General features: G+C 46.6%; 1 protein-coding gene across 1 annotated transcript in view; it reads right to left on the bottom strand.

The window, feature by feature from the left end:
* The window catches only part of Arhgap17 (Rho GTPase activating protein 17), an 83,773-nt gene that overhangs the window by 50,983 nt on the left and 6,531 nt on the right, over positions 1–26,259 (bottom strand).

The raw sequence follows: 26,259 nt of genomic DNA, 5'->3' as shown, positions 1-26,259 counted from the left end.
GTTCTCCACCCGGAGCATCCGCAGAGTCCGAACCAGCATGTCCAGAGTGAGGGCCTGCATTCCCAACAGGCCCTTCCTTCTCAGACTCCCTCGCAGGAGGGCCAAGAACATGCTTCCAGAAGACTCCTCTCGCAACACTTAACCTTCAGTTCTTCTCCCCTTTTTCTTTAGGTGCTGAGGACTGAACCCCGGGCCTCACACCTGGGCTGCACCACTGGGCTCTACCCGCAGCCCAACATTCACTTCTTAAAATGATCATTTCCATGTTTCACAGCCTTCCTGAAACAAGTTTGTCACAAATCTAGAAACAAGCAGACACAAGTCTACACCACCACACGTACCGACAGCTGAGTATTCCACCTTTCAGACTTCTCCTTAACTTCAAAAAGAAACAAGTATTTTCAAAACTTTCCCTATGCAATGTTTAGAACTACTACTCACTTCACTGACCTCTCCAGAAAACCAAGATGGTGGCCAGCAATCAGAAGAGGCGCATTCTGAGATCCAGAAGGCTCATTTGCCAGACCAGAATAATTTTTGAAGACTGCTATAGTTTAGGTCTGGAATGTCCTCCAAGGGTTCACGTGTTAAGGGGTTGGTCACCTGCTCATAGCATTATTGAGAGATGGCGGAACATTTTGTAAGTAGGGCCTAGTTGGAGGAAGTTAGGTCATTTTGGCATGTCCTTGAAGGGCATATTGAGACCACAGTTCTTTGTCTCTCTCTTGCTCCTGGACCACCATGAGGTGAACAAGCCTCCTCTGTCATGTGCTCCTGCAGTGATGTACCATGTCACTCAGACCCAAAGCAACAATGGACTAAAACCTCTGAAATCATGTGCCAAAATAAACCTTTCCTCTTTATAATTGATTTTTCTCAGGTATTTTGTCACAGTGCCAGAAAACTGACTAGCACTTTTCTCTGCAGTTCAGAATGACTGCATCATTACCATAAATAATACCTAGAAGTACTATTGTTTAAATGTCATTTTGGACTTCTGGTACAATTAGTGATTTGAGTCAAGTCTTTTAACATGTCCACCAAATTCCCATTGAAATGAACAAGTAAATTTTTAAGAAGAAAAAAATCCATTTCAGCTCTGAATAGTGAACAGAGCTGGGTAGAGGCCAAAGTAAACCAGAAACCTGACCTTTTATAAGCTGTACAGCAGGACGCAGAACTGCACCGTCTCAGCCATGAGCAAATGCAAGAGAAACACAAATGGGACCCAAAAGTAAACTCAACACAAAGTTCAGAGAAGCACCAGCTGTGGGCAAAGGAGATGAGTAACTTCGGGCAATGGCATGTTAGTCAAACTGGCATCGCCCCAGAGGATTCCAATGCCGGTCATCACAGCAGTGTCCTAGTGAGCCTGGAGCTGCCTTTGGGAGTGGCTCACTCACAGTTTCTGCAGGAAACTGGAACTCTGCCTGGATTCTACCCTCCCAAGGCCAGGCTGGTGAGAAAGTCAAGGCCCCAGTTCCAGAGCTTACACCCCATGAACAAGTTCCACCAGCAGCAGGCCAAAAGACGCCATCCTTCCCTTGCGTGGCACACGTGGTGCGGGGCACTGCTGACATGCTGAACTCCAGCAGCCACCCAGTCAGGGGAGCTCAGCAGGGTCCTGCCAACTGGGAAGTCAGACTAGCTGCTTCAAAATGAAACCTGACCATCAGCCTAGCAGGGACCAGGACCACCAGAGCCTCCCCTGCGAGGCCTCCACGCCTCCCACCGACAGCCTCACCCTTCCTCCAGTGAAATGCCACTGCTGGCTTTTGTAACTTTTGCTTTTTCTTCTCCAGTCCAGACCTAAAAATCCTCAAGGTCCCTATAAGCCCCTCTGACAGACCCACATCAACTATGAAATCCCACCCTCTGTAACTCAGAGTATACAGAAAAAGGTCTCAAGGCCTGTGAACACTCACAGGTCAAAAGCAAAGCGTCAACCTGAGAACGGCAGGTTCATCCTAGGAGAAAACAAATTACTCCCAAAAGTAACAGAGGGGAACTTGCTTTCCTTTCCCACCAGGCTACTGACAGGTGTGGGAGGGTAGTGAAAGTGTGGTGGCACGCTGACGCCGACCAAGACGCTGGCTGAGGATGGCCACCCTGAGCCTTCCAGGCACCTCACACTGATAATCTGAAAAAAGACCAAACACAAGGGCTAGGGGAACAGCGCGATGGTAGAGCACCTGCCTAGCACAGACAAGGCCCTGGGGATGGCCCCAGCACCAAAGGAGGGAAACACACACACACACACTTATATACATATAATATAGAAACTTATGTATAAATGTTTATATCTAAGTAAATATAATTTATAGATACTATAACAATATATATATTAAAAATCAAATTGAAAACATTTCCATTTCAATTAAAAAAATTTTTTTCCCTTTAAACCATGGCTTTTTTGAGAGAAAGAGCCAGGTGTTAAAGATTTATGAATTTATGAGCATAGTGCTGCAACGGCAGCAAAAATAAATAAATAAAGTGAATGTAAAAATGAAGCAAGTATTAACTTCAGGAAAAATAAAAAGTCCATTAGGAAGGTAGCTACAGTACACTACTATGCTTAGTTGCAAATAATTTACTGAACCTGACAATGCGAATGCCAAACGGTAACATAACCTAACTTTGTAACATAAGAATATTGGAAGGATGGTGGTGCAGAAGCAGAGGGAAAAGTCATACAAGGGCCCCAAACTCTCACTTATCCTAACAGAAAGTCAAGAGACAAGCTACACTTGACGACCCAGAGCAGAGCAGTTTACACGTTATCTGTGAATATGGATATGAGTAAAGGCCAGAACAAACAGCTAAACTTTCATACTAGTTGATTCTGCAGTTGGAGAATCTTCTGGAAGAGCTGGGAAAGCCCCCACTGTATTTTGCAATAAGCCTTTTGAGATTATTTAAACTACTTTTTCAACTACATGTATACATAGCTCAACATTTAAAAAAATACTACAGTACTCACATTTTTAAATAGTGTGCTTGATATGGTTAAAGGGACCTCAAAGCAGGTGCAACTATCAATCTACAAAAACACAAGAGAACACATACCTTGGAGTATCCAAGATACAAAGAAAAACAGCACATTTACGGTTCTTTTTCCAAAGGAACTGGTCCTTTTGTTTTAAATTTAAAATGACTTTATCTAAAAAGGTATCAGTGGTTGAAAAATATTGAAAGTATTACATGAAAATGTTAACATGTTTAAAAATAAATCAGCCCTATGTTTTTGCCTTGTGGATCCAATGCGTCTTTTTAACCAGATTTCAGAGTTCAAGTGAAATTATTTAAGTGGGCTACGTCAGCTATCACCACATCTAACTGACAGAGCCTGACTGTGGGAGGCAATGTGCAAGTCGGTGCCCTCTGGGACCCTTGGCCTTAATGGTAGGAACCGTTACTGTTGTCACCAGTCCCAGGGTGGGGTCCAAGGACCTGACCTGCCTCTTCACTGTGACTGGTCCAAGGCCTTCTATGCAGAACAATTTTTAGGGTGTTCGTCTTTACCAAGAATTTTTACCTAAGGAAATCCAGCAGTTATTCAGATATTAGCCAAGGCGTTCATTCAATAGGCATGTGAATTAGCCATAAAAACAAGCTGATCTTTCCTGAGATGAATTATATTTGCAAATCATAGTATTTCCTCTGTCAGGTAAGTATGAGGTATGTTGTTTTTGATCTGTTGTTGTTGTTTCCACTTATTAAAATTAAACAGACTGAATATGTCAAGGTACCTAAAGGGAGAGAAACAGTGGACAGAGTGACCCAACAATAAAAATAATGCTTGCCAAATGAGACTGCTGTGAATCAGACATTCTGCTGCACAGACCTAAACTTTGTGCGTTGTCAGGGCCTTCTTTGTGCCTAACGTTCTGTGCTTGAAAACACACTGGAGTGTTTCCTGTCTGTAACTGGAAAAACAATACGAATCAGGAAGGAACTTCCCACTCGCCATGTTGCTCTGGGGTTTGTTTTTTCCTATGCAAGCCACTCCACAATCCACTGGTCATTCTAACCAGGCCTACACCAGGGAGGGTTTTTGATTTACTTTCTGCTAAAGCATGAGACCTCTCCTTGCACTTCTAAAGCCTCAAAGCAGCAGGGCTGAGCAGGCCTGGACAGTCTACCTTTCCCTTGACTCCGCAGTCATGTCCAACCCTCCAGTTTTGGCTGACAGGATGCTGCATTCACCCCACTTACTGGGCAAGGAAATATCAGAAATATCCCCAATCTTAGTAGAAATCTCATTAAAAGGACAGAAAATGCTCAGACCAGGGCACAGAGTCAAAGGAAAACTTTCAGACTGACAATTTCCATGTCTAGTCGTAGACCAATTTCTAGCAGAGTAGCTGCCATCCAGACACCCAATTGCCACTGCTGTGAAGCACAAGATACTGACCACTACACACACCTTCATTAACTTCTATTAAGGGAGCCCTGGACTTCCAAGCCAAGGGCAGAAATGCACAGGTCACACCATCAACACAGACTGTGATCTCCAAGCAGAGACTACTGACCTCTCGCTGCCAGACGGCTGGCCCCATGGGGGCTGAGAGCAAATCCAGCCATCACTGTTGCCCCGCACCTACCTGAGCACCTGCCACACAGCAGGGGCTGAATAAAAACACAGTGGAAGGCTGGATGGATAGATGGATGGATGTCACCAAAGAGAAGGTCTGAAAAGCCAACTTTTACCTCATGAGAGGTAACAAGAATAAAAAATCAATCAAACTAGGTAAAAACCAGAAATGTGTGTACAGAACTGCCTTCCACAGTAAAACCCGCAATGACCAGAAGTGGGGGAAAAACACAAAAAGTAAAACCACCTATATTACGACAGATTTTTGAGTTTTATATTGAAGGGGACTAAGACACCCTCCACCTCTCTAATCCCATGTCTCAGCAGGAACTACCACCAGCAGTTCACCTATCCTTCCCAGTGTTGTTCTAACGTTTAGTGATTCGCAACTGGAGGCGACTGCCCGCCTCCAGGGACACGTGGCACTCTCTGGGGACAGGTGGGCTTGTCGTGACTCGAGGCTGCAATGGGTGCTGGTGAGCAGAGGCCAGTGCACCTCTAAGAATCTTACATGGGTCACTTTCCATGACTAACATAAAAGATCATCCAGCAGGTATTAGTTTCCTATTGCTGCTGTAACATATTGCCACAAACTTGGAGGTTTAAACCTTTGTTTTCTTTTGATTCCAGAGGTCACCAGTTCAAAATAGATCTCGCTGGGCTAAATCAGAGTGTCAGCACTGGCTGAATTCCCTTCTGGACACTCCAGGGGAGAATCCGTTTCCTTCCTTTTCCAGCTTCTAGAAGCCGCCCACATTCCTTGGCCCCCTTCCTGCATGGTCAAAGCCAGCAACACACTCTGTGCCTGTCTTCCCCGGGCACGGCTTCCTCTGAAGAACCGTTTCCTCCCTCTTCCACAGTTAAGGACCTCTGGGACTGCGCTGGGTCCACCTGGATAATCCAGGATCATCTCCCTCTGTGCTAAGTGGCAACTTTAAGGCTATTTCTAACCTTAAAACGCCTGTAAGTCCAGGGGTTTGGAGAGCAGGACGTGAACATCTTTACAGAGGAGGAGCATTACTCTGCCTGCTAGGGGTCCTAAAGGTCAACGGTACCGAGGCCGAGAAATCCCAATTCCAGGGACACATTAACACACAGGGATACGTACATCACACACACACACACACACACACACACACACACACACACACCGGGGTATCTTTACAGGTCAAAACAAAGATCTACAGCTCTACCTCTGTTTCTGACGGAAGCACAGTAACCCGTCACCTGTGTAAATAGATTAATCTTAACTGCATGAAACCAGGCAGCACCAAACCATCCAGCTTCATGTTAAACTGTTCCAACAGTGAGCTGCAGGCTGCCCTGTGTGTCAAACCTTCGTGCCCTAAATGATTCTGCAAGGCTCTAGGGGTCCCTCCAGAGGCTTCAGAATAGCCGAGAACAGCCACAGCTACCGTTTACCAGGCGCTTCCTACACCCCAGGCACGGGGTTGGCACCTACATCTATTCTCTCACTTTAATTCCTTATGAGGTAGGTGCTACCATTACCCCCATTTTACAGATGAGGAAAGTGAGGCGCTGAGAGGACACGCCTAGGACCACACCGCTGGTGAGAGGGATGCTGGGATTCAATTCCAGGATGTCTCTCGAGCCCTGGACACACGAATATTAATCCCAAGGGTTAGCCAACCACACCTGCAGGCCAAATCCAGCTCATGGTCTATTTTTATATGGCCAGGGAAGCTAAGCAGTTTTTAGAAACTAAAAGAGGAATAACGTTTTGTGGCACATGAAGATTATATGGAGTTCAAATGCCAGCATGTATAAATCGTTTCCTGGAACACAGCCAGGCTCATGTTTATGTATTATCTGTGGCTGTTTCGGGCTATAATGGCTGAGTTGAGTTAATGTGACCGAGACCATATGACCTAAGAGCTCAAAGTACTCACTATTGGGCTGTTCATGAAAACATCTGCCAACTCGGGATCTACACCAGTGACTCCCCAGGAGGAGGGGGGACCCTCGGAGCTGGCTTTGAAGAGCCACTCGGACCGGCAGGAGGCCGCCTGGGGTGCACTCTCTTCCTCAGCACTCTGCCTTACATTCAATGAGCAGCTGGCAAAATGGACAGGAGGGGCTTCCCCTGGTAACACTGTCCAGTGTGGAGGGACCACTGTCACTACTGCTGGTGACAATGGTGACAGAAAGAAATCAGAAACTACTCTCCTTCACCTCCCCCAATCGCACCTCTCAGAAAACTGTAACATAACAGTTATGGTTTTCTTCCTCGTCTCTACTCATAAACATATTTCAGGACAAGATCTAAACAAATGCGATCTTCTATGTAAGGGTGTAGCTACCTTGTTCTAGAAAGACCGATGAATGTTCACGCCTGTATCACCTCATCCATCCGCGCTACAACTACTCCGCTCTTCCCCTGAAGCACAAAAGCTGCAGATAACACATCCATGACAAACCTGCCAACGTTCCAATCAGGCTCCATGGACACATTGGAATTGCACCTAATTTTCCTGTGTCAGGAAATACTACTGCTCTTCAAATTTTTTCCAACCACTTAAAAATGCAAAGACCACTATGAGCTATATTGGCAGCCGGATTTGGTCCTTAGGTCAGTTTGCTCACCCAGATCTAAGTTAAGGATGTTTTCCCAGGAAACTCCAACCCTTGTCGATCACTTTCAAAATTCACAATCTCCTTACTCTGACAGGAGATTTCTGCACTTTCCCAACTAGCACTTTAGAGCTCAAGAGATGCCGGCTTTTGGAGACTTCACCAAATGGCTCCTGTTGAATCCTTTCCGCCCCCTGAGGCCTGGAGCAGGGGCTTACCTTTCCAGCACCCAGGCAAGCTCCACACAGGGAGAGCAAACACGTGGCTAAGCCACCAGGGCTAACATCAAACATCATGGCCCCGCTGCCCCAAGATCGCAGCACTACAGTTCTTTGGTTTACACATTTGCACGTGAGACTGTGGCTCTGCTGGTCTTGTTCTTTCATGCCTCCCCTCATCCCAAACTACTGCTAGCGTGGCACTGACTGAACTTGCCTAGGAACAGACACATCCATTTCACAGTTGCACACACTGGTGCTGCATAAGTGAGTATTAACACAACAATGACTGAACTCTGGCTGTTTGTCAGGCCCAGGGGGTGGAAGGGTCACACAGAGACAGGAACCTGTCAGAATCTGCCCTTGGGAAACTACCAAGGAAGGGTCCCTTATATTTTCGGGAAGAATTCCTTCTCTCCAAAGCATCCCCAAGGGCCCTTCTGAATGCCAGGCCACCAGCAAGGACGAGGACAGAACCAAATCAGAAGTGGCCCTCTACCTTGGTGAGCAAGTAACTGACCAGCACAATCCAAGTCAGCAGAGAGAGACACACCCTGTGCCCCATCACAAAGACCAGACTGGGCCCCCCCAGGGGGTGGGGCCAGGGAGAAGGGTGCTCCCAGAGGTGGGCATGTGTGGTAGTTAAAAGTCGGAACTGTGGCCCCAAACCGCCTTAGTTTCAAATTCTGGTCCACCAGCACAGCTTTTTGCCAGTTTCTCACCTATCCAATAGGTTTGTGAGAGCAAATAAATCATAAAAAAAATCAACCTAAGCTTGTGCTAGCCTGGATTACAAGCCTGACTCACATAGCAGGCAGGGAGGCTCACTTTTACTAAAAGAACAGGGAAAGGGAGAGAGGGAGAGAGGGAGAAAGGGAGAGAAGGAGGGAGGAGGAGGAGGAAGAAGAAAAGAAGGGGGAGGGGCTTAAAAGCCTGCAGGGGGCTCCTTGTCCTGTGTGTGTGTGTGTGTGTGTGCGCGCGCGCGTGCGTGTGTGTGTGTGTGTGTGTGTGTGTGTGTGTGTCTGCCACTTCAGATGGTTTTCTTAAAACATGAGTGAAAAAGAGAAATGGGCCCCTGAGAGAATTTTTTAAAAACTGATTTTGAATTCTGGTTACCTGGATATATCTGTCTAGGGCTGGAGCAGAGGGTGCGCACAGTGAATTACAGTGACCAGCCCTGCCGCTGAGCAGGGGCTGAGCCAGTGTTTCGTTCCGGGGAATTCCATTTTATGCAACACTGTCATCTGCTGTTTCAAGGGCTTCCGAAATCCTCCAGCCCCTGCGCTGAGCTGGGCCCAATGACTTCATTTCATGGTGACCTGGCAGATTGCTGAGTGAGTTCTTACTGCGGTATCTCACTAGATCAGCTGTCTTCTTACATTTCTGGGAAGGAATCTGAAATCTACTTAATTGGATTTTAAAAATAAAGGACCCTCTGACACTTAATACATAAACAATTTGTTACACATTCCACAAAGTAGTTTAGAAAGTCTTAAAAGACTTTACAGAATCCTAAAGGCATAGCACTGAGAAAAAAATTCTTCCCATGCAGAACATGAAAAAGAAAAAAGATATTTCTCAGGAGGGGAAAGATCAAATACAGATTTAATAATTCTATACTCTGAACTATTTCCCCAAAAGATGGGATTTTGCCCACATATTTACAGTTTGTCTAAGATAGGATTATGACTTTTTTTTTTAAACAACAAAAACAAATCCTTATCAATCTTAATCTTCGTAACATTATTTGAATTCCAATCAATAACTAAGATGAAGAGTTATAGAAATGGAATGGAGTCTTATCACTTTCCTGCACATGTAAGCTTATCCACTTGGTTGTTTGGTCAGTTGGCCTTTCTCCCCTCTGGCACATGGAATGGAATCTACTTGCTAGTCCTGCTCCAACCACGTGGCCTGTTTCACAGTTCCACCGACAATTCCTGCTTATACAGGCAAAGTCCAAGGAAACTTCTCCGCCAATCACACTCTGCAACTTCCCTCAACTGTCTCTCCAGGGGACTTCCAAGTGCCCCAGCCTACTCAAGTCATTTATGGTACCTGCTTGGACCAGGGGGCAGCTGAGTTTGAGATTTCAACATTTATTTAAGCAAAAACAGGTGAGAAATATTTCACAATATATTGCTATGCAGACAGTGCATACAGCACTGTGACCTATGAAGACAGGTTCCAGGAAGCGGGGTCCAGTTTACTGCTGTGGTAAGGCAACACAAGAGGTGAGCAGGAGCTGAAAAACCACACCAAGAGTCTACAGCAGAGTTTCTAGGGCGGGCTGCGGGTGTAGCTCAGTGGTATAGCACTGGCCTGAAATATGTAAGGCCCTGGCTTCCCCCGCAGCACTGGGGGGGTTGCCAAAGGCAAGGCCACAAAAGTCAAGTGCTCAGCTCTCCACACCTGGGCTGACTGGGTGCTGTGGCCAGAGCTGGCAGGGAGGCACTCCAACCCTGAGACAGGTTCTGCGGGCTCTATCAGTCAGCCTGGCTCTGTGGTCCCAGAGAAAGGAGGCTAGAATCGATCACGAAGTTCTCAGTGCAGCTTACAGGCACCCACTTAGCTCCCACCTATCTAAGTCAACTCTGGCAGGGGCCTACGGTTTTTTTCTGAGCCACTCTGAACTGAGGGAACAGTAAGGGAAAAAATTGGAATACACAGTGGCTCTTAACCACCTCTACTAGTTAACAACGCTGGGCACTTTGAAAATAAGACAGATGGCTCCCTTTGTACAAAGGGGCAGAAACGACAACTTACAGAGGCAGAGAGGGGATGAGCGGCTGGTGAGGGTGGGACGGGAATGGGCCTAATTGTGAAGGGCAGCAGGGGAGCCCACCTAGGTGATCGGCAAGTTCTCAATCTGGATTGTGGTATGGCTACACGACTCTAAGCCTACTGAAACTCACTGAGCTGCACACTTGCAAGGGGTGAATTTTATGATACATAAAGTCAATGATGGGCCACATATGTGATGGTCCCAGAAGATTATAAAGAGGCTGAAAATTCCTGTCACCTGGTGATACTGTGCTGTGGCAGTGCAACACATTTCTCACATGTTTATGGTGAGACTGGTGTAAACTAACCTTCCGGGCTGCCCGCCATGTGAGAGCGGAGCACTCCTTATGTCCAGTACTGGATACCTGACCTAAGCGACACTGCTCCTGCTTCATGCAGGGCCTGTACTTTTTTGTACAGTTCTAGGGATTGAACCCAGGGGTGCTGAACCACTGAGCCACATCCCTAGCCTTTTTAGTTTTGAGATAAGAGTTTTGCTAAGTTGCTTAGGGCCTTGCTAAATTGCTGAGGCTGGCTTTGAACTTGTGATCCTCCTGCCTCACTCTCCAGAGTTGCTGGGAGTACAGGCGTGCTCCACAGCACCTGCCTTTACCGTACTTTGAATTGTACATTTTAGAAGAACTGTTACTTTGGGGATTTTACTTAATCCGAGGGTGTGACGTGACACCAGCAGCAGCCTAGATGCCTCGGGTTTGCTGCGCCTCTTGGCTCCATCCTTTCACCTGCTCTGTGTGTGCACGGCGGCTCCAGGAGCAACAGGCTGCGCCCCGCATCTGTACCACAGGCCCAGGCACGTGGCAGGCCACGCTGTCTAGGTTTGCGTGAGCACACGCCATTAAATTCACGCAACGATGAGATCATCTGACATTTCTCAGAATGTGCCCCTGTCCTTCAGTGACACAGGACTCAGTAAAGACAAGACCAATGCCTGGACACCACCCAGAACAACTGGATCTCTCCTCTGGGGCAGACCGTGGCCCTTTTGGAAAAAAGAAAATAAATCCTCCCCAGGCAATTCCCCAGCAGAGGTGGCACTGAGAACCACTGTGTAGAAGGCACATCGATGGCAGACAACTAACAGGGCGGAGCACGGGTCCCAGCAGGAACGGCCGGCAGGAGCAGAGATAAGCCTTCCCAGGTACAGCGGCCAGCGCTCTCTGGCCAGTGCTCTCCGGAGGTCAGCGCTGCCGGAACCTTCCTCAGGGCATGAGTCACAGCTGGATCCACTCTCTCGCCTTCTAACCTTCGCAGGCAGGGTCGCTGAGTTCAGGTAAGAAGCTGGTGGCTACAGACTGTAAATTTTGTTTTAGGGAGAGAATAGGGAGGACAGGGATATGGGATATGGCAGGGGCTAAGGGTCAGGGATCTGGGATCAGGCAGACCTGCTTTGAAGCCCTCTGAGTGTCCCTCTGCTCCCTGGTAAACAGAGTAATTCTAACTATAAAACAAAAATTACAGCGATCACACCACCGGCGCAGTGTGGTGTGGAAACGCCACCCTTTCTATTATTGACCTCACTGATGGCAGTTCCTGACACCTAGTGAGGACTCCTGGCTGGCAGCCACTCTGAGAGGGCTGACCAATTACAACGGCAGATGATCCCGAGGCTTATCTAAGAAGGACCTTTCCCGCGTTCTCAAGCTGCACTTGCTTCTCTCTGGAAGAAGTTACTGCTGAGCCCGGACCACACAAAACCAAAGACCCCGTCCAACCTGGAGCAGGAGCAGGAGCAGGAGCAGGAGCAGGGCAGGCGGTTCAGCTGAACAAAGGGCTGGTTGTGACAATGCTGTGTGGGATGAGGCCACCAACGAATCGCGGGCACCCTGCAGACAGACACTGAGGAGCGGAACGTTGGTGCATGAGCAGAACCCTCCCTCGGAGGATCAACGGCTTAAGCTGCGGTGCCCGCAGCTGCTGGCAAGGAGGCTGTAAAGCGCCTGCACCAGCAGTTCCCAGGGCGCACCAAGGACGAAGCTGCTCCCAGGTAGGCCGACCTGAGACCTGCGCTCACTCATCCCCTACTTACGGCATTTTCACTAAATGTCAGGAACTGGGGAGAGGGAAAAAGAGAAATGAGTCAGCCCCACCCTGAGAAGCTCCTGGGAAAGACAGAAACGTAAACAATCACCCTCGTCCAGAGAGTCGTGGCAACACAGAAGAGTCCTGGCCCCGCGGCCACGTCAGGCTTTCCAGGGCAGCGGTCCACGCAGACTGCAGCTGAGGCAGGGCAGGGGCAACTCCGGAGGCGTCTGTACTCACCAGGGCAGAGAACGCAGGAGGGGGACATGGCTACAGAGAAAGGCTCTGCCTGCTCAGGAACCAGAGGCAACAGGGAGCCACTGATGGCTTTCCAATAATGAACTGGCATCAGGTTTGTTTTCAAATGCAAACACGACCTGAGGTCTCTGCCATCATGCGGGGCAAAGAGAGAACACAGACCCAGAGCCCTAACTCCCCCATCCTGGCCGTGACCTGAGGCTGCTTAACAGAAGCAGCACCACACAATCACTGCGCGTCAACCATCAACTTGAAAAGTCCTTCACAAAGTACTGGGAAAATTTATAAAATATAAAGCTCTCTCTAGTTAAGAAATTATTCATATACAAAAACCACGATTCATAGACCATAACATAATTCATCAAGATACACCATCATTTAACACCAGATAAAAATGTTATTAAATAGTATTACATTTATACATTATTCTCTTTTATGAAAACACTTTCACATGTTACTTCATTTTATTGTAAGCATCCTTATAGGGCAAGTTTTATTTTCCTGATTTCTGGGTTTGGAAACTGAGGCAGATACCCACTAAATAAATGAGACAATGTGAACCCATCTTTCAACCCTCAAAGAGTAATTTCAAACTAGCCATGGTGGTGCGCACCTGTAATCCAGCTACTTGGGAGGCTGAGGCAGGAGGATTCAAAGTCCAAGGCCAGCCTGGGCAGCTTGCTGAGACCCTGTTTCAAAACACAATTCTAAAAAGGGAGTGGGCTGGGGATGTAGCTCAGTGGCAGGACACTTGCCTAACATGCACAATGTCTTGGGTTCATCCCCAGTTCCAAGGAAAGAAAAGGAGAACGGCAGGCGGGCAAAAAGGAAGGAAGCAAGGATGGCTAAGTTCAATGTCATGGACCGAAGCTGGGTTTCTCTTAAATTTTCATGCAAGATTCTGTTCCTAGCCTCCACCACAAACTAATTATATGATCTAAAAATACATCACTTGACCTTCCTGCCCCTTACTTTATTTATATTTGCATCCAATTCTCACATGACTTTTAAGAGACTACAATAAAATAGCAAAAGAGAGACCATTTTGAAACCTTCAAAATGGCTTTACAAATGTCGGCCTGTATCTCTATAAACAAAAATGTTTCATATTTTTAAAAGGCATACAGCACTGACATTTGGATCATCGGGGACACTCTAGTTTTCTGCGATGAGTAAACATCAGATGCAACCCAGAAAGTTCCACTATGCAAGTTCCAGCCTACGAAATGAAGAGGGAAACTATTTACCTGAAGAATCAGGGCAAGGCCACTCTGGACGGATGGCGGGAGATTCTGGGTGGGGAGCACTGGAGATTCTGGGTGGGGAGCATCATAAAGCTTGACTTGCCCTTTTCTAAAGGTCAGAGAAAAGAGTGCCGATTCAGGAAAGAAGGCCGCAGAGGACTCAAAACAGAAAACTCATTTCTTAAAAACAAGGCTTCTTCTCAAAGGGGACCTGGAATAACTCAACATTTGAGTGGAGCTCTGTAGCCGGGCACCCCCTTCGACCACAGGCCGCTTGGAGCAGGCTTCCCCACTAACCTTTTCATGGGCTTAGTCACTGGACAAATATTTATTTGGTTCCCTTCCATGAGCCATCATGAGTAAGAGCCACGGCCCCGGCCCGAGAGAGCTCACAGACTGTCGAGGAAAATAAACCATCACACTCCGGCGCAATGAGGGATCCAACAGGGGAAGCGCAGAGTCCTCGGGGACTTGTCATCCTCGCCACAACTGATATTTCCCAAGCACTGTTCTGGGTGCTTTGCAAGAACTAATTTCATTAAATTTCACAGTGATTTTGTGAGAAGCACAATTCCCACGCCACAGAGGAGAAAAGTGAGGCACAGAGAAGTTAAGTGACTTGCCTAAGGTTTCACCTGTAGGCGCCAAATCTGGGCACCATTACTCTAGACCCTGTACTTGACCCTCTAGTTCATGCTTCATGCACACTAGCCCAACAAATTCTGAAAATGACCATGCCCATTTTGGTGATTAGACATCCACACGTGGAAAACTTAATTAACTTGCAGAAAGTTAGAGAGGAAAGAAGGGGCTCTGAACACAGGCCTGGGAGAGCAGAACAGCTTTCTGAAACAGGTGCTGGCTTCTGGGACCTAATGATGAGTTGAACGTGGATGTGGGGCAGTACAAGAGTATACGATAGCGGCCAAGTTATATTGTTGTATCATGTGCATGGAGGAATCCATAACAATGAATCCTATCATTATATACCAATAAAAAAGTTAACATTGAAAAAAAAACAGCATATGAGGCAGGGAGGACAGAGGGGAGAGACCACAGGAGGAAGAGATGCAAGGTGACCTGGCTGGGGAGGCACTGCCCCTTAAGCTCAGGTGCGTGGGGCCAGGAGAGCCTCCTGGAACCCCAGGCCTTGCACTGCATAGGAGGCAGCTGCAGCGCACCCCTCAGGAGGGCCAGTGCTGAAGACCGTCCCCTCCCGGGGACCAACTGAGGGGAAGGTGGGCGGAAGCTATGAAAGCAATGAGGAAACCAGAGAGACCCTGCGGCCTTTGTGACTTTGAATGGGCATCGAGCAACAGGCTTTTACCATAGAGGAAGGCAAGAGAGAAGCTCTGAGTGCAGCACACAAAGCCCCCAAGTTTGAGGGTAAGGCAGCAGAAGTGGGATAAAGGGGATCTGCCACAGGGAAGATGCTGATCCCATCCTGCAGCCAAATGAACATGTCCAAAGCAACAATGAAGCCCAGAGTCGCACAACTACAGACCAGATTGGCCTTCAAGCCCTCACACGGACCATCTGGCAGAAGAAGGGGCACAGCACTCTCTCTTTCCAGGCACATCTGGCATTCGGTCAAAAGCTAACTCAGGAAAAACAGAAAATAGGAAATGTCATGAAGACAGTATACTGTCAACAGAACTGGATCAAGAGAAGGTCAAGACATTGGAATTATCTCATAGGGACTTTAAAACAACTATGAGAAACACATAAAAGGTTTTAATGGAAAAGGTGGACCAAATGCATGAACAGATGAGGATTTAGACACTTAAAGGAATTATCCCAACTAAAATACAAGGGGAAAAAAGAATGAGGAAAACTGGACCAATGTGTCCAAGATACATGCAATCAGTCCTAAGAGGAAAAGTGAGAGAATGTGGGCAGAAGATTTGTGGAGTCAACATGTAAGAGTTTTCTGAAATTAATAAACTATATTAATCCATGGATCCAAGATGCTGAGAGAACCCCAAGTTGGATAAATGCAAAAAAACAAACAAACTATGACAACAAAAACCCAGGTAAAAATATCAAAGCCAAACTCCTGAAAAACAAAATAAGGAGGAAATCCTAAAAGCAGACAGAAGGGAAAAGCACTTTACAGACAGGGAGCAACAATAAAAATCAGCTGATTCGTCATCAGAAACTCTAAGACCAATGACAATGGAATGACATTTTCTAAAGTGCTGAGAAAAACAAACTGTCCACCTACAAATCTACATCAAACTAGAACATTCCTTAAAAATAAAGGCAAAATAAAGACGTTTTTAGAGAAACAATGTTAAAAAGAATTCTTCTCCAGTACCACAGTAGGGAAGGAAAGGGGAGATGAACTCAGGAGAAGCCTCTGGAAGGAGAGGTGACAGTGGCCTGCACTCCTCAGGCCAGTTGCTAGCCAGTGTTTTGCAGTCCTGCCAAAGAGAAACCAAGAGGCTGCACCCAACTCCCTGGGAGAGGCTCGACAGAAAGTGGGATCCTTCTAGGCATGGATATTTTGGCCCCAGGTTAGGTGTCATTCTTGAAATCACACCTTAAGTTTACGATGCAAGCAGGAGAACAATTAAATGGTGAAGGCTTTATCTACTTCTAGGAAAGTGGCAGGATAGTTCAGCTCTAATAACTTCAAATTCTATGGTCTCTAAGGTCTTGAGAGATGAAGGACAAGTCTGGGCCCGCAGTCTGCTAGGTTCTTCAGAATGCACGGTCTGAGCTTGGCACTCCTGACATCGTGGTCTCGGTGACTCCTTGCTGTGGGGGCTACCTGAGCACTGCAGCATATTTAACAGCATCTCAGCTCAACCCACGTGGAAGCGAGTGACAGTGTGTTCCAGTCTTCCCTTCCCCACAGCGGTGACAACCTGAAATGTCTGGAGAGATTCCCTGTGCCACCCCCACCCCCGAGACGGAGTGGGAGCAAACTATTTGGTTATAGAAAGAATCTTCACAGCTGCCAGAAAGGAAAGGCCCCTTGACACTAGGACGTGAAGGTGGCACTCTTTCTAAGTGCAGATCAACACAGCACACTCAAACCAACAGCACAGAGTCTGCAGGAAGAGGGAGGAGGCTCTTCCGGCTCCACAGTGACTAGTATATAATCGCTCTTCATTTTATTACTACGACTCCCAATTTCATAAATCTTGGTTCTGTACATTTAGGGAGCCCTAGATTCTAGAAAATAAAGAAGATACATACTCATTTCAGTTTGCTTCCACAGTTAGTTCCCTGAGACTTTTTCTGAAAGAGTAATAGTATTACAGATTTGTAATTGCTATGAACTCTGAATCAAGTGCACACCTGTAACCCCAGCAACCCAGGAGGCTGAGGCAGAATTGCAAATTGGAGGCCAGCCTCAGCAACTTAGAAAGACTTGTCTCAAAATAAAAAACACAAAGGCTGGGTTCAATCCCAGTAATGACAAAAAAAATTTTTTTTTTAATTTTTCCCTAAGAACTATATTTTGTTCTTAGATGCTTGCCTTTCTTTAAAAAAAATATATATATATATATAATTTTCTGAAAATTTTTCTTATACCTATTGCCCTGCCTTGAATGATGAATAAATAAGTAAAACTACACTCCACAGACCTACTTTCAGGTACACCTCAACTTTTTCTAAATGACTTTCAGTACTGTACATTTTTAAAATTTCCAAGATATTTTAAAAATGCCTTTTACAACATACAATGGATTTTCTGGGGGAGAAGAAATAACATGTATTCAGTCAACCATCTTAAACTAAAGTGTGTCCCACAACATCTTAAGGTCCCCTCTTCACTGAAGAATTTTCCTACCATTAATAATTTCAGTAACCTATGATTAGAGACATCACTTTGACCTATTATGCTACATTATGGCAATTATACTCGTATGAATTCATAAAAAATTAAAATCAATTACTATAATGTCAAGAGAGGGAGTAGCAGGCAGGGAGGGGTAGAGCATTGTAACCTGGCAAAGGAATTCTCCAACTTCACAGGGCAAATCTAGCATTTTACTGTATCTGCATCATTCAAACAGGATACTTGGTCTTTTCTTACAACCACAAGAATGTTTTTTCTTTTTTTGGTGATTGGGATTGAACCCGGAGTCGCAAGCATACTAAGCACAGGCTCTGCCAAAAAGTTCTTGCTAAGGAGCGCATTCATTCACACACATTTCCCTGTCACCCCCAACTCCAGGGCAGAACCAAAACCACCCAAAAGGAACCAGTGAGGCCCCTCATGGATATAGCCAGCTGCTGTCCCAGGAACGCTGAGAAAGTACTTTTGCTCTCAGCATTACACGGTGATCAGTCTAGACTCTGGAGATGGGTGTACCAGGTCTGTGACCTCAGTTACTGAGGGAAGGACGGAGGGGCCACACCAAGCACAGGTGCACTGAGGAGGGGACAGGGAGCAAGTCCAAATGTAGAATGGTCAGGCGAAGTGACAAAACGTGGGCGTGGGGGCGAGTGAGACCAAAGAGCCCAGGTGACCACCGGGTGAGGTTTCAGTGCTGGCTGGCTGCTGGGACCCTGCACCCTGACAGGAAGCCTGGAGGGCCTGAGGTGTGGTGCATGAGGTCAGCTCTGGAAGTGCTGAGCTGAAGGGGGACAGAAGGGGCCTCTCAACAGGGACGCCCTGCTAGCGTTAAGAATGATCAGCAAAAGCGGATTTCTGGGAGCGCATGCAGAACAGTTCCAGCAGAGAAGATGGAGGCCAAGGACAGAGGACTCAGAAGAGCTAGAGCAGGGAACGAGGTAAGAGAAGAAGCCAGGATGAAGTGCGGACAAAGCCAGGGTAAGTGGCAGCTGAAAAGTGCAGCTGAGGCAGAGAGGGTAGGAAATGGTGGGGAAAGGGAGTGTGGGCACTGGAGGCCAAGATGCAGGCTCCTGCATGGGAGGGAGAAGCCATCTTGACCTGCCAATACCATTTTCATTTATTTTTTTCTCTGTACCAGGGATTGAACCCAGGGGTGTTTAACCACTGAGCTACATCCCCAGCCCTTTTTATTTTTTATTTTAAGACAGGGTCTCACTAAGTTGCTTAGGGCCTTGCTAAGTTGCTGAGGCTAGGTTTCAATGTGTGATCCTCCTCCCTCAGCCTCCCGAGCCACTAGGATTACAGGCATGCCCAATGTGCCCAGCATTTTGTCCTACTTGTCTAAAAATGAATATCAAAATTGCTTCTTTTCTAGTTTCCACAAAGATTAATTTAAGATCTTGATTGGTTTGGGACTGATTCATAAGACACTAGTGATGGGGTGCCTCCTCTGGTCGAGGCTCTGCAGATACAAAAATAAATGAAATGGGCACTGGAGACCAAGATGCAGGGCACTGGCGGGAAGAAGCCAAGCCCCACGAAGGGATGAGAGAGTGAGGACCCCTGACCATGGTAGCAACTGAGAAGGCAGAGGCAGGGGAGAGAGGGAGGCTGGGAAGGCAGGGCAGGAAGGGGAAGCCCCGTGGGGAGGGCTCTGGACGGTGCCTGGGCTGGAGGGCTGGCCTCAGTCAGGGGGCAGGCTCAAGGCACACGGGCCCAAGGACAAGCACAGGGACTGGTAAACTGGAACGACGGTGGCATTTCCAGATTTCTCTGGAAATTAGGAGCCAGGTCATCCAAGGAGAGTGGGCGAGTCTGGGGCAGGGTGGAGCAGCTCAGAAAAGTGAAAGTCTGGCAAAGGCAGGCAGGAAAATGGGAGGGGGCCGAGCCAGGGAGTGGGAGCAGTGCTGAAAGCCGGCTGAGCCGGAGGCCATGGGATCTGGAGGCCCCGACCTGCACAAGTGGATGGTCTTTCCGAGCCACGCCCTGTATCCCAGGTGCAGGAGAGAAGCAGCCAAAAGGCCAGGCTGTTATTCTGCAGATCAGGTGAAAGAAAAAGGCCAGCCGGACAGGGCTGTAAAAGCGACGCCCAAGAGGAACGGGCACGACTGGAGAAGGAAGGGGACCAAGACTGCAGAAGTGCTGCTGGGAAGGAGGACTCTGCAAGGAGAAGAGGCTGCCAGACCCCAGGAAAAGGATCAGGGCGGGTCTCAGAGGCGCTTCCTAAAACGCAAGGGCAGCCTTCTTTTCAGAAAAGAATGCCAGTCACGTCCCTGGCAGCGTGTGACACCGCGTTTCCCTCAGCTCCCAAGACAGCAGCACACCATCACCTTCAACTGTGATCATTTAACAGGTGAAAAAGGAATCTTGAAACTGGGTTTCTTAAATGACTTGTAATTTTGGAAAGAGTGTCATGTTTCCTGGTCGGTCTTTTCAAACAGCTAGACTCATTAATCCCCTGTCACAGAGGCTGTCAGTTTTTCCAATTGGTCACTCAACATAATTTTAATTGTGATATTATAACATATGTAAGACTTTTTTTTTTTGCAGGACTGGGGACTGAACCTAGGGCCTCACGCCTGCTGGGCGAGTACTCTAGTACTGAGCTACAGCCCAGCCCAGAGTTTAGTCATCATGTGGATAAACCTACAGGTTATCTTATATTGTTCTTTCTCTGTACTTTTCTGCCAAACCGTGAAGTACTTTTCATAAGCCCGATTTTCTTTTATTTCTTCTACAGGATTTGTTTGGGGGTGGGGCATTTCTGGGAATGGAACCCAGGCCTCACATGGGCTAGGTACCCACTGTACCCCTGAGCTACTCTCCCAGCCCCTACATGAAACCCTTGATCCGCGTGGAATTCACTTTGGCCTGAGGTGGTGAGGTGAAATCTAACCTGGCTCTTTTTCCTGGAACCAACCTGTCATCCGTACTACTTCCTCACTGTCCCATGATGCCTCCTCATCACAGGCCAGCTCCACAGACATTCCCCGGCTTGCCCCCTGCGGTGCCAGGAGCCCAGCTTATAGCATGGGAACACAGCAGGAGGCTGGCTGGGCCAAGGTCGGAGGGCAGTGGTCAGCAGGGAGGGTCTCAGCTCCTAGTTCACACATCGCTGCGCCCACTGCCCTGAGGCAGTTGTCATTTTTTTGAGTCCTCATCTAAAGTTTAAAAGACATAATTAGCTGACTGCCAAGAAAGGCCACCCTGAGGAGAAAGTAAATTGATCATGAAATCTCCTCACAGAGAGAACCACACTTCTGCTTTTGGGGGGAAGGTTCTCATTCAGAATTCAAGTGTGTGTTTTGGAGACTAGCAGAACAGCCCCCCCAACACATGCAGAAGTGTGCAAGATGCACACCTGTACTGGTACTTCTCCAGAGAGCGCGTCCCAGCATGGGAGCTGCCAGCCAGGCGGTGAGGTTTTGTTCCTCCTGGGGTTCTTGTCCAGAGGCTTGAGGATGTCGCTGAGGCCCATGGAATTACGTGCAAGTGTGTGGATACAGATGAATTTTTCTGGCCAGAGCACTGTTAGACCTTCATCTAAATCTGCAGGCAACAGAGTTTCTCTTCCTAAAGGCTGCCCAAAGATTCAGAGGCCACAATTAAGTCCACTGCCTTGTGATCTGCTAACCACTTCCTCAAAGGTGACATTAATGTGTTGCCGCATGTGCTCCATGTACATCTCCTCCTTCTTTCTCAACGTTTGCATTCAGTTCCTCCAAGTGTACTGCGACTGTTTTTGCCATGTCGTTAGACCATGCAGATTCTGCATCCTGCATTTAAAATCACCGTTAATCTTATGCTGAAGACGCAGAATAAAGGCTCGCACGTCAGATGCACTCAAAGATGCGGCTCAAAGAGGGGAAGCTGCCCACAGGCTTGCACTAAACACTGTCCAGACTACAACACTCGCATTTTAGCAGGATCTGAATTCCTTATCATGTTTCTGGAATGCCCAATAAAGAAACAGTCATACAACTACAATTACTTGGGGATCTAGCAATTAAATAAGGAATTAAAAAAAAAAAAAAAAATCCCTGAAGAAATGAGAGGAAAGCCGGTCACAGTCCTGCACCGCTGTAGGCCCAGCTACTCAGAAAGCCGTGGCCACGGCATCACTCAGGCCCGGGACTCAAGGCCTACAAGGGCCACAGAGTGAGAACCTGCCTCGCAAAAAAAAAAAAAAGGAAAAGAACAGAAACATTACACAGATGATATCAGGTGCACAGACAAGCCAAAGACGCAACAAAGCTGGTAGCTGTGACTAGTTAAGTGGTTAAGTATACACAGAACATTAATTGCCCAGATTTACCAACTGAAGTAGTAAGGTCCTATCCTCAACCAGAAGAAAGTCCCTGGGAAGTGCACGTAAGTGCGTGTGCACGGAGGGAAGCACCACGCTCCTGCCGTAAGCACGATCACCTTCCGATCTCCCCCAGGACATCGCGCGACCTCCATCAGTTCTCCCCCAGGCTGAGGTCACAGATTTACTAGGCCATAAAGGCCTGAGTCTGATTGATTTTTGTATCCCAGGGCCAGCTCAGAGGAGGCATCCAGCAAATATTATTTTAATAAATAAACCCCCAAAACAATCAAAATTGTTAAATGAGTCTTTCTAGAAAATAGAAGAGATACTGATTATCATTTTTAGACAAAAATGGGAGGGGGCTTGAAAAGATCATTTGAAGGAGACCTGTTTAAACAAACCAACAGCTGATGAAAGCAGGGTAGCAGTGGTGTCCCATATACCCTCCCCCCAAGCCACAAAGGAGATGGAACACAGCCCAACGAAGGGCCGAAAACAGATGTAAGAATCCTATTTTTTTAAATAAGAGAAGCACTACAAAACATAGAAAGTGGGGCTGGAGATGTGGCTCATGGTAGTGTTTGCCTGGCATGCATGAGGCCCTGGTTCAATCCCCAGCACCGGGGGAAAAACACATCAAAACAGATAGTGAAGAATTATCCTCTCCCTACTTCAGTAAACAACATCCAACCATAACTTAAACCTCAACTGTTCCTCTTCTCTTTTCTTCAGCCCAAACATTACGAGGTTAAGCATTCTTTCAAATCAATCCCCAATGCCTCTGGCTGTCACCCTCTCTTAAGGCTATTTTAACAGCTTCCTAACTACCCCCTCCTCCCCATCTTAACTCCATCTGCTGCCAGACTTCTGTTCCTAAAGCACCCCCTTCACCTTCTCATCCTTCCCCAAAGTCCACCCGAGTATTCTGCAAACCATGATCCTCCCAGAACTGGAACAGAAGAACTAACAACAGGGACAAAAGTCACTCAACACTGCCTGTCATGCCAAGTGTGGTGGCACACAGCTGTAATTTCAGCTACCAGGGAGGCTGAAAGTTCCAGGATCGCCTGGGCAACTTAGTGAGACCGTGTCTCAAAACAAAAAATAAAAAAGGCTGGGAATGTATTGCAATGGTAGAGCACCCCGGTTTCAATCCCTAGTACCACCAAACAAACAAAAACCACTTGGTATATTCATCAAGGGAGGTCATATATCTCTCTTGGTCCTGCCATCTTGGGGTTGTTTGGGAAATATTATTAACCCTGGCACATCCAAGACTGCAAAAGCAGCAACAGTATTACAATGATATTAAGATCAGATGAAAAGACATGATGAAAGTAAAAAGTTACATAGTGAGAATAACACAATAAATTTTCAATGTACAACAAAGTTGCCCATTATGGGGAAAGATGATCATTAGTTAACTATGGGCATGGAAAGTAAGTATGTGGTGATTCTGAAGCTTAAGAACCAACTTACACTTTCTATGGGATGGAAGTGCATTTAAACACCACAACCACTCTGGACTCAGGAACAAATGGATCTACGATAGCGATTCTCTACCCAAATGCTATGAAAACAGAAGAGCTGGAGAGGATTGTTCCCCTAAGAAATCAGAAGATGGTTGTCTTTCTCACATTTATAGATTAAACATCCAGAGTGTTAAGTTTCCCCAAAGGGTATTTCCACCCTGTTAAAATTCTCTATTACCTACTCTCTCTGCGGGCCTGTTACCTGGATCCCTTAGGTGTTACATGTCCAGAGAAGCCCAGGCTGAACCCCCAGGCACATGAGGCCGCCCCGACCCATGCTGGGCTCCCTGGACCCTAGCACTCACCACATCAAGTGATGCAGAAATACTCTGGTGTATCTCCCCAAGGTACAGCTGGGCTTGGTTTCGAGTGGCCAATCAGGCAGTGCATCTGCAAGCATCCAATGACCAAGTGAAATCCAAGATGGTTGATTTGTAAATGTTTGCTCTGACAGGTGACATGCATTCCTGAACATTCATTTATATAAATATTTGTATTCATCTGAGAAACTTTATTTGTCCTACAACTTATAATTTCAACTCCTTAAGAAGCATGAATTTGAACCATGCAGGAGAATGCTGAGAAACTGCAGAAGAAATGCTAATGAAATATTAAAAGAGAGATCAAAGAGATGAGACCAAAAGGCATCTCTGACAAGGAAGACACCTAGTAATAAAAACTGGGAAAGGAGAGAACAGAGAAACATCTTAGGATGATCAAAAGGAAGCAGCTGTTACAAATAATCAACACGCTGCAGTCAACGTAAACTATCATAGCACAGGGTGCCAGGCCTCACAGCCTCGAGGGTTGAGGCAAACTGAATACTATTTTCAGGTCGGACATGCCTCTCATTTCATTTTCTACAGTACGAGTGATCTAGTCAAAAGACAGTTTCTAATAAATGTCAAAGATGTTTGATAGAATCTGCTTCATATTCTGAAACTTGTATTAAATTTGCACCTAGTCAAGAATAAGTTCATTTAAGATTCCATCACCGCATTCTTTAAGTGATGTTTTTAAGAATGTCAACTTGTTTATATTAAAATTAATTAATTAATCAAGGAATGGCATGATATCACTAACAACACCAAAGACCTGCTAGACTAGGTATAACTAATTAAATTTACATTATCTCTTTGTATGTCTGTCTCTCCTACTCATGTTCCGAGGGAGCATAGTTTAAATAGTCATTTATTAATAGTCATTAATTGCATTTGACAGGTTTTCAACAGACACTTGTTGAAACGAACTGGTAACTGAACAATGAAATTGGTAACTAAACATCAATGCAACAGCAACTAAATAAACAAATGACACATACAGAAAACTCAGATAAGGAACCACAAATACACAGACACATTCACTTTGATCTTGGTGGCTAGGAGGTAAATAAGTAGCAAATTTTTTAAAAGACAGTAATATCCAGGGTGACAAGGTATTGTGCACAACAGGTGCACTATCACTTTCCACACTATGAACTAAATGATAGCATGATCATCTTCGAAGGCAATTTGGAAGTTCTCTGGTCATACAAATACTAATTTGCTTTAGATGTTAATGACTGTGAATTCTAGGAATTCATCAGAAAAAAATAATGTAGAGGGGAACAGCTATAATCAATAAAAGGGTGACTGACCCTTTCAGTAAAAAGGGAGGTGGGGCTAGAGGTTCAACAGGGGGATGAAATCCAGCTCAAGCCAGCAAAGCCAGCTAGAAGACAACTTGAGTGCAGAGGAGAAACAAGGGGAGACTGACCAAGGCAGCACAAAGGATGGCCAGGAGAAGCAGAGGCCCAGGCAGAGGGTAAGCCGGGGGCAGGCTTGGCAGACCCTAGACACAAAGGACATGGGGAGAAACAAGGCTGGCAGGTGGGGGAGGTGGTATTCAACGCCCTCAAGCAGGGGTCAGTGAACTTTTTACAAAGGGCAGGAGGGTCACCATGTCACTGTGGCAAACACATACCTCTTCCCCTACCGTGTGTGGCTGTATCCCAATAAATACTTGTTTTACAAAACGCAGGGTGGGCTGGGATGAGCCTGCAGGCTAGGTGTAGTGTCCCGCAGGCTGTGGAAAACAGGGAAACGTGGCACATTAGAGGGTGAAAAGTGTACCTTTCAGCTGGCTGCTTGGCAGAGGCTTCAAGACAGGTGGTCACATCAACGTGGGGATGGTGAGATGCCAGGGCTAGAGGCAAAGCACCAGAGTCCTCCACCAAGAGGTGAGACCAAGGGGCTGTGCACATCAGGGAACACTCTGAGAGGAAAGGAGACCAAGGACTCTTTCCACACAAAATGGCCCTCCCCGTATCTGTATCTGCGGATACAACTAACCAAGAATTTTAAATATTAGGGGAAAAAGGTTGCATCTGAACATATACAGACTTGTTTCTTGTCATTATCCCCTAAAACACAGTATTACGATTATTTACACAGCATTTGCATTGTATCGGTTACCATCAGCAATCTTGAGAGGACAGAGCACGCAGGGGCTGTGTCCACAGGTTACATGCACATACTGTAGGGACCTGCACATCTGGCCACTTTATGATCCATGGGGGTCTGGACCAGTCTCCCCAGGCTGCCCAGGGATAAATGCACAAGGGCGGATAGGGCGACCATGGCCCTGGAAAGGTAAGAATACTATTATTGAATCCCCTGGAACTCATCCTTTGTAAAAAGGGGACCCCTGTTTTCAAAATGGGCTTCTATTTCCTTTTCTAAGGTAAATAACTTCAAATTTGTAGATGGAAAGGAAATTTTTCTAAAGGCTAGGAAGGCACTTTTAAAATAAAGTGCCTCCCAACTTTATTAGACTTTACTACAAAATATTTTATACACAAAAGAGACAGCAGGTCTGTACAGAGTAATAAAGAATGGT

Source organism: Sciurus carolinensis, chromosome 18 (genome assembly GCF_902686445.1).
Source record: "Sciurus carolinensis chromosome 18, mSciCar1.2, whole genome shotgun sequence".
Classification (NCBI taxonomy): domain Eukaryota; kingdom Metazoa; phylum Chordata; class Mammalia; order Rodentia; family Sciuridae; genus Sciurus; species Sciurus carolinensis.
Note: the sequence above shows the minus strand (reverse complement) of the source record. Positions and strands in the feature narration are given on the sequence as shown.